The 15442-nt window shown below is 42.2% G+C and overlaps 1 protein-coding gene across 4 annotated transcripts in view; it reads right to left on the minus strand.

The window, feature by feature from the left end:
• Positions 1-15442, minus strand: part of esd (esterase D/formylglutathione hydrolase) — a 38658-nt gene that overhangs the window by 9964 nt on the left and 13252 nt on the right. For 3 of the 4 annotated variants that reach the window (XR_910869.4, XR_013652697.1, XM_023950905.2), the window contains exon 2: positions 2798-2927. The gene's annotated coding sequence lies outside the window, so the exon portion shown is untranslated. Of the gene's footprint in view, positions 1-2797; positions 2939-15442 lie in introns of those variants that run through there. The other variant, XR_910868.4, reaches the window with a different exon arrangement.

The raw sequence follows: 15442 nt of genomic DNA on the forward strand, positions 1-15442 counted from the left end.
AAGGGAGACCCGCTCCGCACTCCAGGCAGCCATCCGCACGACCCACGGTTGGTCCAGGGAGGAGCGAGGCAGGGGGCCCGCCGCCCCCGCCCAGGAGGGGGGAACCCCGGGGAAAAAAAGAGGGCCCACAAGGGGTGTTGTAAATATGGCCCGACCAGGCTCGGCCACAGTTGGAAATTTGGCGGGGCCCAGCACTCAGGAGCAAGGACCAGAACCCACCCCCCAGGGACCAGACACCCCCGGCTCAGATGTAATGTGAACCCCCCCACCGCGCGGAGAGAGCACCGCCGGGCCCAGGAAGCCGGCACCCCGGGGACACAGCCGCCGTTGCAAAGGGGCCCGTACCCCCCACCAGGGAAGAGGTAGGGGACAGATGGACCCAGGTCCCACCTTCCTTGCAAAATGTGTGTGCGTGTATGTGTGTTTATGTTGGGATGTATATATTGAGGGGGGGAGGGGTGTGTGTACTAAGGGGGGTGCAGTTAAAATTGGCGGGTAGGGCACTAAGGGGACATCTCCTGATTACTCACAGTGACGTCCCCTCACCCTCCCCACCAAGGGGCCCTAAATGTCTAAGGTGCGGTTAAAATTGGCGGGTAGGGTGCTAGGAGGACATCCGCTGCTTGCTGGCAGTGATGTCCAAGCACCCCCCCTACCAAGGGCCCTACATGTCTAAGGTGCAAACAAAACCGAAAGAGGGGGGGCCCACTCCATACGGCAACCATAGGAGGGGGGCCACTGCCTAGTAAACCCCCCCCCCAAGGCTCATCGCAGGCTAAGCCCCCCACCCCCTCACCCTATTATGAGGTTATATGAGGAAGGGGGTAAGTTGGGGACAGCTGATAGACTGTCCCCCGGTGGTCAAACAGCTGTCCCCCGCCCGCCCCCCCCCCCCCGCAGCAAGGGGGCCAGGCCCACCCAGCCCAGGGGCCCCACCCCCGGAGGCGCCGACACCCCAGGCCCAGCACCACCCCCCCACACAGAGAGAGAGGAGCCAGAAAGCGCTGCCCCCCCCCGGAGCAAGCCCAGGCCCCCACCCCCAAACGCCGGCCCTAGAAGAGCTCTGGTCAGGCCTTGACGGGACCGAGGCAGCCAACCGGCCGGGGAAACCGCCGATGGCCTCAGCGGAGACCCCGACCCGTCAACCCCCCCTGCCCCGTACCAATAGTGCCCCCCCCTCCCCCAGAATGCCCCCTCACAGGACAGGGCCGACAAGACCCCCCACCCCACCCCCCCCAGACCCCGCAGCCGAAGCGGGTGACACCCAGAGCGACCGGGGGCCCCAAGAGGGTTGTCCCGTCCCGCCCCAGAGCCAGGGAAGGGCCGATCCCAGCCCCAGGTGGGATCGGTGGTTTTCAGTTGTTTCACACTTTTTTGTTATGTATGTAATTCCAATTCCATTTGTGTTAATTCATAGTTATGATGCCTTCAGTGTGAATCTACAATTTTCATAGTCATGAAAATAAAGAAAACTCTTTGAATGAGAAGGTGTGTCCAAACTTTTGGTCTGTACTGTACATAAAGCATCTTAGCCACATTAAAGCACTCTCCTTTATCCTGTTATGCTGCCTGATCACAATTTATTGTTTCTAGAAAGAATTAGTGGGTTTTTTCCCCCTTCATTTTTGAAGCACCTGTTCAAACACCGATCAGGCTCCTGAACCATTTAAAAAGTACCAGAGAAGCTACATTAAAAATAAACAGCATTTCCTCCATTTATTCTTTTTTTAATCATACTTTAAGGACCTTATTGGTTAAGGCAAATTCATTCTATTTATTTTTTCTTTTCCTGAAAAGTATTTGTTGTAAAAATCATACAGTATTGACTGTTCCTTGATAACAAATATTTCTTAATTTCCCAAAATAAAAGCACTATAAATTTGCTTGGGTAAAAGCAACTTGCATATGAAATACAGTTGCAGTGCTTAACACTGTGATCAATGAATAAAATAAATTTCAATTTTATTAAAATGAAAGGCATTTTGATATTCAGGAAGACGTTTTTTTTTCTAATTCATTCTACACACTAACAGCATGAAATTCTAAAAAGCAATACATTTTAAGTTACTTTAAAATGAATTTAAAGGAAACCATGAACTGAAATGTCATTTTTGTATTTTGAATTGTAAATTGCAAAACGCATGGTCATTTAAATTATGACATCAAAAATCCATGACAATTTAAAAGACAAATGATTTTTGTTTTTATTTAATATTTTCTTTTTTAAATTGTCATGCTGAATTGTACATTTTAATGTTGAATCCTAAATTACAAATTGTAGTTTCATATTCCAGGCCTGAATTGTATATATAATTGTCAATTGAAAAATGCATTTTCAAATTGTATGATCAAATTGCAAATTGAATTGTCAATTGACGATTGCATAATACATTGAATTATGAATTTAAAAAAAACTTCTTGGATCACAAAAGTCTGGCTTTTTTCCACCATCGTTACATTATGTAACTAAATAAAGAATAATCCAAATAGGGGCCTTAAAAGACGCAAAGTTTATGTGCCGAATTATTTTAAAACATGCATAAATATGTCTAATCGCTCTATCTGCGTTAAATAAAGAGTTAAAAACTACAAACAATTAATCAAGTTCAGAACTGGACGGACTTTGGACTGTACCAAAAGCGTGATGGGGGGCGTGCTGGGGTTAGCAAGCGCAGCATAGCACGGTCCTGGTATCCGTTCATTTCGACCCTGCGCTTTACTTTGCTTAACTTTTCCATATTTGGTGACGTTTGTCGATCAGATAGAATGACCTGCAGGAACAATATACGGGACTCACCTCAGGGAATCACAGTGACGTGGAGAATCGTGGTAAACTTCCCCGCCGGTCCGTTGCAGCCGTCTGCAAAGTCCAACGACGTCTGGGTCGACGTGATGACGTCATTAGAGACGCACGACGCAATGCTAACCTTGAAACAGGAGATGTCAGTGCTCTACAGGAAAAGTTTCGTCCCTGCATCTGCACGCAGCGGATTATTATGTGCTTTGTTTTTAAATACTATATTCATTTTATTACGTGAAGATGCAAGTGCAGAAATAAATACAGTAAATGCACATTTTATGCCACAAAATTTAAAAAAAATTGGATTAAGGCCAACCATTGCCTTCTGACAAAATAGCTAAAAACCTATTTGTGTAATTTCTTCTTTTTGTTTAACTGTCTTCTTTGATTTTAAAGTTTAAATAATTTTGCAACTTTGTTCACAAATATTTAAGATCTGTGTAAAATGTTTGTTTAGAAAAAAAAGAGTCATTTTAGAAGAAAAACCTAATTTTCCAAAAAAGGAGAAAAAAATGTATAGACATACAATTTGAATTTGTAAAAATATGACACTATAATTAAAATAAATATGCTGACTTAGAAAAAGACCGGAACTCTTTTTTTATGAATGCATATCATTATAGGTCAAAATGTTTTGGATTGTTCACCCCATGCTCCAAAACTCACCAATCTATCTCCTCTTAACTCTTCGAGCATCACTGGGAAGGTAAATCATGTTGAATTTAAAGTTTATAAATTTTAAACCTATACTGCCAGTCCAAAATGTGGACACAAGGGATGACTATTATTGATTATTATTGTTCCATCTAAAATAATTACCAGATGGTCAATTAAGGGAAATTTGATTTGAGAAGTAAAATTTCTCCACTCACATGTATTTTCAACAGTCTGTACAGCTGCTCTTGTTGATTCAGGCCACCAGCATTAGTCTGTAAGATCTTTAACTGTGACGACTGTAAACGCTGTTTGAAAACTAAAAGCCTATTTTGCCAAAGAAAGGACAGATCAAATGAGATGTTTTCACGTTGAGTCCTGTTCAGTCTGTGTTGTCTGAAAGGCACCTGCCTATTCCTGACAGTCTCCGTCTCCTCACCACTTCTTTCCTCAGAGAAGAGTTTGGATGGTAAATTCTTTATCAGTATGCACACTGCTCTCCAATACTTGAGTCCTTGCCTGTATCTGCAGCTGCTTCCTAAATTAGACCGTTTCGAATTGTCCGCCGCCCCAACATCCACCCACCCCCCTCATAAAACAGATTAAATTCACTCAGCATCATAAGCAATGTTCTAAACATGATTATGATTACGCCTGCAGCCATGTGAGCTGGAGGACTCCATTTCAAGCTGAATTTGTCACATCAGAATTCTTCCCACTGGGATTTCGGCACTGGTTTTTATTTAGAGAATTTTGCTCAAAAATATCTCTCTATTATGTAACTGGGAGCTGTTTTAGATCCACCTGTTATTTCAATTTAATGTTTGAGATTTCTTTTTTCAAACTAAGAAGTCATTTGAGGATTTGCAAAAATGTCTCCTGGTGTCTCGCCTGATGGTAAAAATCCTGAATAATCCTAATAATTGACACCTCCAGAGTGTCAGCCCTCCCCAATCAAATCAAATCAAATCAGAGTTCAGTTCTATAGCTTTTCCAACTCGTGCTACTCAAAGTGCTTTACATAAAAACATATTCAAATTTGAAAAACAAAAAGGCAAAAAATTAAACAAAGATTTTGTCTAAAACCCATACAGTGCCCCCCCCACCCACACACACACACACACACACACTATGGTAAGAAAAATGATGCAATGTAGCAGTTGGTCTGTAATTCAGACTGTTGTCTAGAGATTTTTTTTTCAAACTAAAGCCTGTGGCGGCAGTGGCTAAGGTGGTTGAGCAGGTCAGCCAACGATTGAAGGGTCAGCAGCTCGATCCCCAGTCAACTGTTACTGTGTCCTTGTGCGAGACACTTCACTGGCATTTGAATGGCGGTAGGCGCGTACTGGCAGCCACCCCTCTGTCAGTCTGCCCCAGCCGTGGCTACATCAGTAGCTTACCATTAACAAGTAAGAAAGAATAATCGCTACACATTGTATTTGCTTTAACCCTTGTGCTATCTTAGATGACCCCACCCTTACTTTGACGTGTTCTCCCTACCATGACAAAGGTGGATAAAGGTGGAAAGATTTCATGTAATCCATGTCCACCAGTGAAGATCACAAATCATTGAAGAAAAAAGGTTCAGTGCACTGTCTAGTTGGTCTAGATGACCCAACTCCCAATGTTAAAGTGCCTAGGATAGCACAAGGGTTACACTACCCTAGGACCCTCCAGATCTATCTACCAGTATGAGAGCCAGACCTGGGAGATCCCATTGCAGCGACCCTGAGAAGAGTCAGTCACTGATGTGGAGGATCCCACTGAAGTTGCAAATAAAATGTATAAGGAATAAAAAAATAAAAATTGAAACAGATAAATAACCAGAAAATTAAAAAATAAACCTTAATAGAACGATATTTTACAGTAAATGTGAATACAAAATATATCAAATTATAAAAAGAGAAATAATAAAAAATATTCCTTAATTTCAACTAAAAGCTGGGTTAAAAAGGTGGGTCATAAGCCTTCCTTTAAAACCATGAGCAGTCTCTGTGGCCCTGAGCCTCTCTAGGAGGATGTTCCACAGGCGAGGTCCAAAATAACGGAATGAAGCCTCACCGTAGGTTTTAGTTCTTACTTTTGGGATAACCAAAAGGCCTGTATCAGAGGACCTCAGGGTCTGCGAGGGCTCATACTTTAAAATCACATCAGATAAATTTGAAGGGCCAAGACCATAAAAACATTTATAAACCAATAAAAGAAGTTTAAAATCAATTCTGAAACACACTGGGAGCCAATGCAGCGAGTTTAAAATTGGTGCAATGCCACAGTGCTGCAGAACGTTTCTGTCTTTGCTTAGTGCCAGGTCTCCGTGAATCCATCTATCTATTCTATCTGCTGCAGGAGATTCTCAGGCTACACAACAAATAAATGACAATAGATCCACACAAAGGAACTGCTTGAGGAGGTTAGCGCTCCCGTGTCCCAGCAAGGTGTTCCTGGTTTGAGTCCCAGCTGGGTCCTTTCCGTGTGGAGTTTGCATGTTCTTCATGTGCGTGCGTGAGTTTTCTCTTGGCACTCCTTCCCACATACGTTAATTAGAATCTCTAAATTACCCCTGGGTGTGCATGTGTGTGAGTTTGTTACATTGCAACAGACTTGCAACTTGTCTAGGATGTACCCCACCTTCACCCAACAGTAGCTAGGATGTTCTCCAGCAACCTAATTACCCCAAAAGGCATTCAGCAGGTTCGGAAGATGTTCAAGGGCGGAGCTAGAAAATTTTAAATGGGGGGCAGGAGGGGGCAGAAGACTTTGGAAGGGTGCCAGGTCATTACAATGAAAGGATTAAAAATACAAATTTCCATACATATTTACTGTTTTTTTATTATTAATGTTTTTATTTTATTTAAAAACTTTGCTTTTGTTATTTTTCTATACGCGTAAAGAAGCTTGGATTGATGATCTCTTACACTTTGTCAAAAATTATGCTATTATTGACTCAAAAATCAGGGGGGCAAGTGTGGGGCAAAAGCTTTTTGCGCCCCTGTAGCTCCGCCCTTGGATATGTTTAAATTAATCTCGCTGTATGTTACAGGTAAACCGCTCAAGGTTTACCTGTAAGAAGATATTGGAATGTATCTTAACACGGGGTTGAATCTCTTTGGGGATTTTATTCAGCTTATTTAACCCACTAAAGCAGTGTTTTTCAACCTTTTCTGAGCCACGGCACAGTTTAACCTTAAAAAAAATCCCGCGGCACACCAGCATCCAAAAATTAAAAAAAAAAAAGGAGAAACTCATAGTCTGTATTGATCTACAGCCCCTCCGCAATCTCACATGCATTTTTGAGATAATTGTTGCAGAAAAAGCTGGAAACTGCAGCTGTTTTTTTTTCTAAAAGATGCAATAAAAGATAAGTTAGAAGATTTAAAAACAGTTTGATGTGTGTTCGTCAGTTTCAAGACGTTTAACAACAGATCTCCGTATTCGCTGTCACTCTCACAACCCAATGCATCATGGGAGATGTAGTGCATAAAACGGCCGGAGATTGCTTTTCGGAGCTTCATTGTTTTGTTCACTTGTTCCACGGTCTGATACCGGATTCTGTGGAAAGCTACACCGCTAAAGACGAGCTTTAGCTGCTATTTTTTTTAGAACTGAGCGACTTTACGAGCTAAATCGGGACAAGGAAGTGAAGACTTTAACCACTTCTGATTGGTCAGACTGATGACATGTGATTAAGCCTTCAAGAATGATTGGTGGAGACAGTTAAAGGGACGGGACGTTTCCAAAATACAGCTGAAGGTGCAGCTGAATCGCGGTACCTTATCAAAATGTCTTTAATAAAATAAAATAAATGCAAAGAAAAAGTATTTTATGATCTTTTATATTCCTAAGTCCTCAGTGTTTTATCAGGGCCTGTTTGGATGAACAGAGAGCTGAAATCATGGAGATGGAAAATATTTTTAGATCAGTTAATGAGGGCAATTTCCCACGGCACACTTGACCATCTCTCACGGCACACTAGTGTGCCGCGGCACACTGGTTGAAAAACACTGATCTAAAGTATGGAGTGATTTTTCTGCCACTACGTTGCACACAAAACCTTCTAAGTTACTAACAAAAATATTAAATATTTGCTTTTAAATTATTTTTTATATTGCTTTCACATTTTTATTGCATTCCAAAACTTTATTTGCGCAAAACACATGTTTTTGCATGCGTAGTGTCTAATTTGGTTTTTTTCTCATCTTTGATTTTGCTGACTACTCTTATCGCGACTTATCGTTATATAACTGCCACGCCAAAAAAGTTTTCGCATTTGTTGTGTGTCATCTCACTTTTTTCCTATCTTTGATTTTGCTGAGTTAAGTTTCTGTTTAGCGTGACAAAGCTGCCTATCAAACAGCTGCTGATTGGTCCAGATTCTAACCAATCAGGCATCTCTGTCTCATATTGACGGTGCTTGGAGGCAGACATGGACTTTGTGTCAGTTCTGTTTGAACGGGGTTCTGCCGTTTTCAACCCTTCTGGCCCGCTTCTCTCAGAGTAAAACCCAGAAGGAGCAGCAAAGCAGCTAAAATAAAACCAAGTTTTGTTTTTATTTATGTCAGCGTAGTTACCAACGTGTTTAAAATGTCTGCAGCAGGAAAAAAAAATGTCCGAGCTCCGACTCCGTCCAGCAGGAAGTAACAATTTATAATTTATATCTGAACTATTGTTTTATTTTAATCAATAAATGTTGAAATATTAAGAGAAAATAGCACTTTTTCATGGGTATTTTTTTTTACTTTGGACAAACGCTCACGAGTTTTCACTGTGAAAATTAACAAGTCAAAAAGCCTTCTTCTGCTAAAAAAATTGATTCTACTGTGGTGAGCCATCATTATTTTGCTTATTATTGCTGTTCATGTAATCCCAAAAACTTGTGCAGCATAAAATAATATGTGCTTTAAATCTTTTATTGTTTTGTTTTAACGAACAGATCTTAAAGAAAATCAAACTTTTTACCAATAATTTGCTCTGCAGGATTCACAGATCACACAGAGACCTGTTGATTTAATGTCAGCAGATAAACATTACAGTTTCAGGAGATCCTCAGCCATAAATTCACAAACCTGACTTAACAAAAATTAATCAATGCTAAAAAAAAAAAGAAAGTATGAATTATTGATAAAATGATAAAAAAATAAAAAAGGTCTTAATCCAAAGAGACAAAAGCGAGGGTTTGAGTTTGTGTCTGAGACACTGAAGCAGCTCACTGCAGACTGTTTGGAGTCATTGTTTCTTGAACTGACAGTCAGAATGATCAGTCAGCCTCATCTATCAAACTAACAGTCTCTGACAGTCCTTGCTGCCCTCATTCAAACTGTTAACATGATGTGGTTAACCTCATACAGTCAATAGTTGATAAATCTCTAAGGATCATGACAGTAAAACAATTCATTTCTAGCTTTAAAAAGTTGAAATAAGTTTAGGCTGAATTCCGACTGGACACATTTGGTCTGCTTTAAGTAAACCAGTTTATTTCCCCCGATAATCTGGAACAGACTTTCAGTCTGAAAAGACCTAAGTGGACCCTGGTCCATGAACAGTGAACCACTCTCAGACCCATCTTTGGAGGTCAGTCTGAATACAATCTGTTCTCAGAGTGGAAAAATCTATTTGTCATAAACACTATTTGGAGTTTGCATGTTCCTCCCATGCATGCGTGGGTTATCTCCGGGGTATCCGGCTTCTTCCCACCGTCCAAAAACATGCTTCATGTTGGAAACTCTAAATTGTCCCTAGGTGTGAGTGTGAGAGTGAATGTGTGTGTGATTGTGGCCCTGCGACAGACTGGCGAACAGTCCAGGGTGTCCCCTGCCTTCGCCCATAAGGGGCTGGGATAGGCTCCGGCAACCCTGTGACCCAGAAAGGGACAAAACGGAATAGAAAATGAATGAATGAATAAACATGTATCGGTGTATCTTCATAGCAGACATCTCCTCAGTAACCGCCCTGCAGCATGCCTCAGTAGCAGTAAAAAGTGCAGTAGCTGACGTTGATTCAGACATTCAAAATTGGTCAGCAAAATATAAAGTTTGAATTAGTGAACAATCCTGACAAGGACTGCAAAGTGCAGTCTGAAGAGATCTTTGGTCATTTGGTTTTGTTCATACTAATAATGGATTGAATTTTTCTGCACTTTTCTTGACGTTTAAAGCAAATACAATGTGTAGCGATTATTCCTTCTTACTTGGTAATGGTAAGCTACTGATGTAGCCACGGCTGGGGCAGACTGACAGAGGGGTGGCTGCCAGTACGCGCCTACCGCCATTCAAATGCCAGTGAAGTGTCTCGCACAAGGACACAGTAACAGTTGACTGGGGATCGAGCTGCTGACCCTTCAATCGTTGGCTGACCTGCTCAACCACCTTAGCCACTGCCGCCACAGGCTTTAGTTTGAAAAAAAAATCTCTAGACAACAGTCTGAATTACAGACCAACTGCGAGGTACAGGGCTCAATCTGGACCTATTTAAGCAGACTCGATCTGGACCGAGGGACTTGATGGATTAATGGGTGAATGGATTGATGGGTGAATGGATGGCTAGGTGAATGGATTGATGGGTGAATGGATGGATGGGTAAATGGATGGATGGGTGGATGGATGGCATTTTTATCTATTCTATTAAATCTTGAGCTTTTTGTTGAACCTTTTCTTATACTTTTGCTTTGAAACCAAGCTTTGGAACATTTCACTGGAAAATCCAAATCCTGCAGCTCTAAAAGGACAAAGTGACCTCAAAGAGAATGTAGTCTTAACCCCACATTCATCTTTTTATAGAAATATTTATAACTGTAGATAATAAAAATCATCTGCTTATTAACCCATAAGAACTCATTTCTCTTAAAAATACAATTCTGGCTATGTCCAAATTCCTTCACTACACTCTGTGCACTATATAGTGTGTTCACCATTTTGTAGTGCTGTCCAAATCTTCAATTTCAAAATTGAGTGCCCTAGAAATTTCCCAGGAGTCTCTGCGAACAGTGTGCATCGATCCTCACTAGATTGGCGAATATAAACCACAATGCATTGCATTTGAACAGTTTTTGCAAAAACAATTGTAATTAAATTTATTTTTTAGTGGATTCATAAATTGTCTTTGCGAAACGCTCATAGCAATTAGATTTTCACTTCGTGAAATCAATGATGTCATATTCGTAGTTTGAAGAAAAAAAAAAGTAGTGAGCATGGTGTCTGAATTGCTTTTAAAACCCAGGGCACTAGATAGTCCCGCACTGTCGTTTTTTAGTAGTTAGGAAGAAGGGTGGGAATTCGGACACAACCTATGTTTATTTTACCACAAACCAAGTTGACCACAGAATCCATTTCTGATGTCTTTCTGTCACACTGGTGTCATGATGGGTTCTTAGGGGTTAAAATGATTTTATTTCAAATGTTATTTCACTTTAATTTTTTACCTGTTAAATCAGTAAATGTGTAATTTGACTTTAGACTATTGTATAAAATAGTTTTTCCAGCTGCATAAACTGCATGAAATATGAGGTAGAGAAGGAAAAATAACATCAAAGTCCAACTAACTAAAAGGTAAAACTAATTACAAAGAGATGCAAGGTAACAGTGAGGATGATGCATAAAAAGCATAACTACTTTAACAGGATGGACAGAAACACTTTATAAGGAAAATAATTATAAGACAAACAGAAAAACTAAATGAAATGATGATGAGTGAAGATGTAAAATGGGTCCACACATCACATCAAAAGACTGTCGACTCCAATCTGTCAGCCTCCCAAAATTATCCAGGGTCTGGATTTGGTGGCTGACCGGGTTGAAGCCTTCAGGTCTGAGCCAGCAGCCGGGATCACAGACTGGCAGGCAGAAGGCAGATAAACTTATGAGCAGTGCTTTGGATTGGCCAGACAGGAAGGCTGAGAAGGTGAACTGGGACCGGATGTGTTCTGTCAATACATGATCAAAGCCATGAAGCCTTTGATGCAGCGTGCATAGTTAATCAGATTAGAGCAAATGGCAAATGCATTGAGGGTCCAGTCTGAGCGCTCAGCTCGGCCAGTTAATGACATGTTCCACCTGGTTAATCAAATGATGCTCTATTGTTTTACCAGCAGGGGAGACGCTGGGCTCAGAGCGTCACTTACAGGTTACTGAATCTCCTAACTGCCTTCAAGAGAGGATCTATTCAAATGTACAACCTCTTTGATCAGACAGTGAAGTGGCTCATCTCCTTCATTGAAACCTGCTTACATTTCAGTTCCAACAGCTTCTGATCACCTGCCACAGGAGATTGCTGAATTAATATGCCGTGAAATGAGAACTATCCTTGGAAATGACATTCTTTCCTGCAATGTCATACTTTACTGGAAAGATTTGTGGTTCAGTTCAGGTGGGAAGTTTTCATTTGTTCTTCATACTTTATCACAAAACATACCCATTCTGAGGAGGAGGAGGAACTGCAGGAAGCCTGTGAAACTCAGGGGTGAAAGTAATATTTGATGGAGCCCCTGCAGGCAAACACTAACCAATCTGTCTTTTAGCAGCCTGAATAAACTAAAAATAAGTAATTCAAGTTTCATAAAATATGTCGGTATTTCTTGAAGTACCTGTATGTTTGTATCAATATATATTACCATTTTGCGAATAATAATCCATAGATCCCCTTCCATTCAAGGAAGTACAAGTGTTTTTCACTGGACAAGTCATTTTTATTTCAAATTATTTAAAAAAATGTATTTTTCTTTTATTGTTCATTGTTCTTGAAACCTTAAAGGGTACAACAACAGGACAGTTGGAGACTGACTCCACTCTCAGCCCAGATTTGAAAAAGGAAAAGGGGGCGGAGCTAGGGGAGGCGGACTGAACAGGGTGTGTGTGGTCTAGATCTGTGATTAACAGTGAGGTTAGCTTGAGGTGAAAAGAGGATTTTTTTAAATTATTGTCTCGATGAAAATAAGAAAAATGTGACCAGTCTGTGCAAACCCGAAAAGGGCAGGGCTTTTGTACTGGTGCAGCAGGGCATGACGTGAAACTTCTGAAATGACACTGGAGTTGATGAGGTTCGGCAAGATGGCGGACCGCGAGCAGACAGTGTTCTAAACTCTGCAGAAGTTTGCGTGCCAAACCCTGTCTATTAGTAACAAGACAACAAATGAATACAATAGCCGCGGTTACATGGGCAGAATATCTTGATCGGATCAATGGTCGGGTTAAAATTCACCAGTGCACATGGGCACAGAAAACCTTTTTCCGATTAGAACAAACGTTCCCATGGCTCATACTCTCGTTCGGAATGAATCATTTGGGCATGCGCAGTAGTGTAAAAATCACCCGGATGCGGATATAGGTCCCGTTGTAAACAAACCGCTTCCACAGACATTTATGCAGCAGCTCGGTAACATACGAGACGATCTTCCAAACGTGCTTTTATTAATGTCATGAATATTATGAATTGCCTGTTCGCTCATCGTTATATTTAATCTGTGTGGTCAGTGCTTTTTTTGTGGAAGAATTAAGCTGGACGAAAGCTTAGGACAGACTAACACGGGCTAACATCATTAGCCTGATGGATGGACACAAAATCCAGGACCGTGCGAGAAACGCAGCAATCTGCAGCTTTCTAAGGACTGAGCGACATTTATTTCTGCTCTGAAAGTTCACACAGACAGACCGCCCCAAGCCACTCTGTGAGCTAGCGGCCCGAGCTCTGTTCAAACACGGTTCCTCCTGAGTCCTGCAGCCGCTAACCCAGAGCGGCGGGACGGCTCGCAGTCTGAATTCTCCCACACATAACAAAACAACAAAACGCACACGTAACCCCCCCCCCGGACACAACATTATTAATCCAGCTGCTCTGCTCACTCGGGTGCCAGTGGACCGAGTGAGCGCTCCTCCTCCGAATCTCCCCCGTGAGGGGTGTAAGAGAGGGGAGAGCCAGCGGGGCGAGAGCGGAGCGGCGCTTTTCACGGGGCGTCCGCAGAGCTGGTCGGTCCCGTATGCGCTCCAAAGCTTTCTCTCAGCGAAACACCGTCTATGCGTGACGTAAACCAGAGCAGCAGTGACACACGATCGGAATGACCGTTTACATGCTCCACGATCGGATAAACGATCGGTATAACCCACCTATCTCGATCGGAAAGAAATTCTGATCCGAATGAGTCTGACCGGGGCAGAGTATTCCGAACGGCGCGTTTACATGACGCATTTTCTTTCCGATCAGGCGTTCATTCCGATTACTTTTGCCCATGTAAACGCGGCTACTGTCTGACTACCGGTAAGAGAACTTGCTTAAAAAAAAGAAAAGGAAAAAAACAAAAACGAACTCAACATTACTTACTCGCTCTGGGGAAGATCTTTCAATCCACCACTATTAGCGACTGCTAGCTAGCTATTGCTAACGCCATGCAGAAACGAGATAAAATCAAAGGGAACATGTTAATGGACACAGATGAAGAGGGCGCAGGTTCTGCTTGTGCACTGCTGCTTGAATCTCCTGCTTCAAGTCCTCTGTCAAAGAAAGAGTGTTCAGGAAAAAAAGAAGAACATGTGTCAAATGCTGATATTTTACATGCAATTCGCAAATTAACGGGCAGATTTGCTTCCCTTGAAGAAAAGATCTGCAGAAACACTACAGATATTGTAACCATCAAAGACGTGGTGGAAGGCTTGGATCACCAGGTTAAAAAAAGCGAGAAAAGGATGCAAGAGGTGAATCACAGATTTTCAGATCTGGAGATGAAGACCGATGAGATGGAATGGTACAGTCGCAGGTGGAATCTGAAGATGTTCAACCTTCCTGAATCCACAAATGAAACAACGGAGGAAACAAGAGGAAAAGTTTTTGAGGTTTTTGTCCAGATAGCTCTAGAAGAAAGGCAGAAATTTGGCTTTCTCATTGACACAGTGCATCGCGTGGGACAGCGTATAGATGAAAGCAGGCCTCGACCAGTCATCATTCAATTCACAATGCGAGTCTTCAGGCAGAAAATCTGGAGGGCGTCAAAGGATGCTGCAGTCATGAAGGAAAGGGTTCCGGGTTATACAGCAGGACGCGTGGCGTGCCTCTCTGCGAATACAACTATCTTCAAATTACTTAAAAAGTTGATTTTTCTCCAAAAAAGAGAGCTGACCATGCCCCCGAAGAAACCCCAGGAATATGAAGAGCTCAAAAAGTCTCTTGACATTATTCAAGAAACGCTGAAAAGTTTTATGGATCAAGTGTCGGCTAAGCTAACACCGCTCTGGGAGATGATGGAAGAGTTCCGAAGATTTCGGGCTCAAAACGAGCAGCGAGAAAACTGGGTCGAGATTCTGGAGAAAAGACTGGACGATGTGGAACAGCAAGTAAGGATGAATAATGTCATTCTCACTGGAGTACCAATCAAGCCTCGAGCGAAGCTGAATGCAGCAGGAGCTAGCACTGCTAATGCTAGCGCTAGCGTAGCTAGCAGTTCTAATACGGAGTTCGGTGCAGCGTCGCTGGAACAGCAAATACTTTCATTTCTCACATCTAAAGGGATTTCCCTGGATCTCAATACCATCGAGACCTGCCACCTGCTCCCCAGGAGAAAGGAGACGGATAAACCAGCGATCCTCATCAGGTTTGTGAATCACAAACACAAGCTAGCTTTGATGAACCAAAGGAAACAACTGAAAGGTTCGGCTGTTTATCTGAACGACCATCTGACCAGAAGGAATGCTGAAATCTCAAAACATGCACGGCTTGGAAGCGTAAGCAGATTGAGAACACTTGGGTTAAAGGCTGCAGGATTTACGTCAAACCGCTCGGTCCAGAGGACCGGTCCAAGGTTCTGGTCGTGAACACCATGAAGGACTTTGAGAAGTGCTTGATTACGGTTGTCTGAAACAACGTGGAGTAATAAATCAAAGAGCCAAATAATTTCAAGAAATATGACACCTGGAATCATCACTTTCTCTGTATGTCTGACGTAACCTGAATAACAGCAGAGTTCTGACCTGCAGACAACTTGACCTCAACTTTCACCGCAGCTGATATCAG

This window comes from Oryzias latipes, chromosome 21, assembly GCF_053564925.1.
Source record: "Oryzias latipes strain Hd-rR chromosome 21, Olatipes_Hd-rR_3.1".
Taxonomy (NCBI): Eukaryota; Metazoa; Chordata; class Actinopteri; order Beloniformes; family Adrianichthyidae; genus Oryzias; species Oryzias latipes.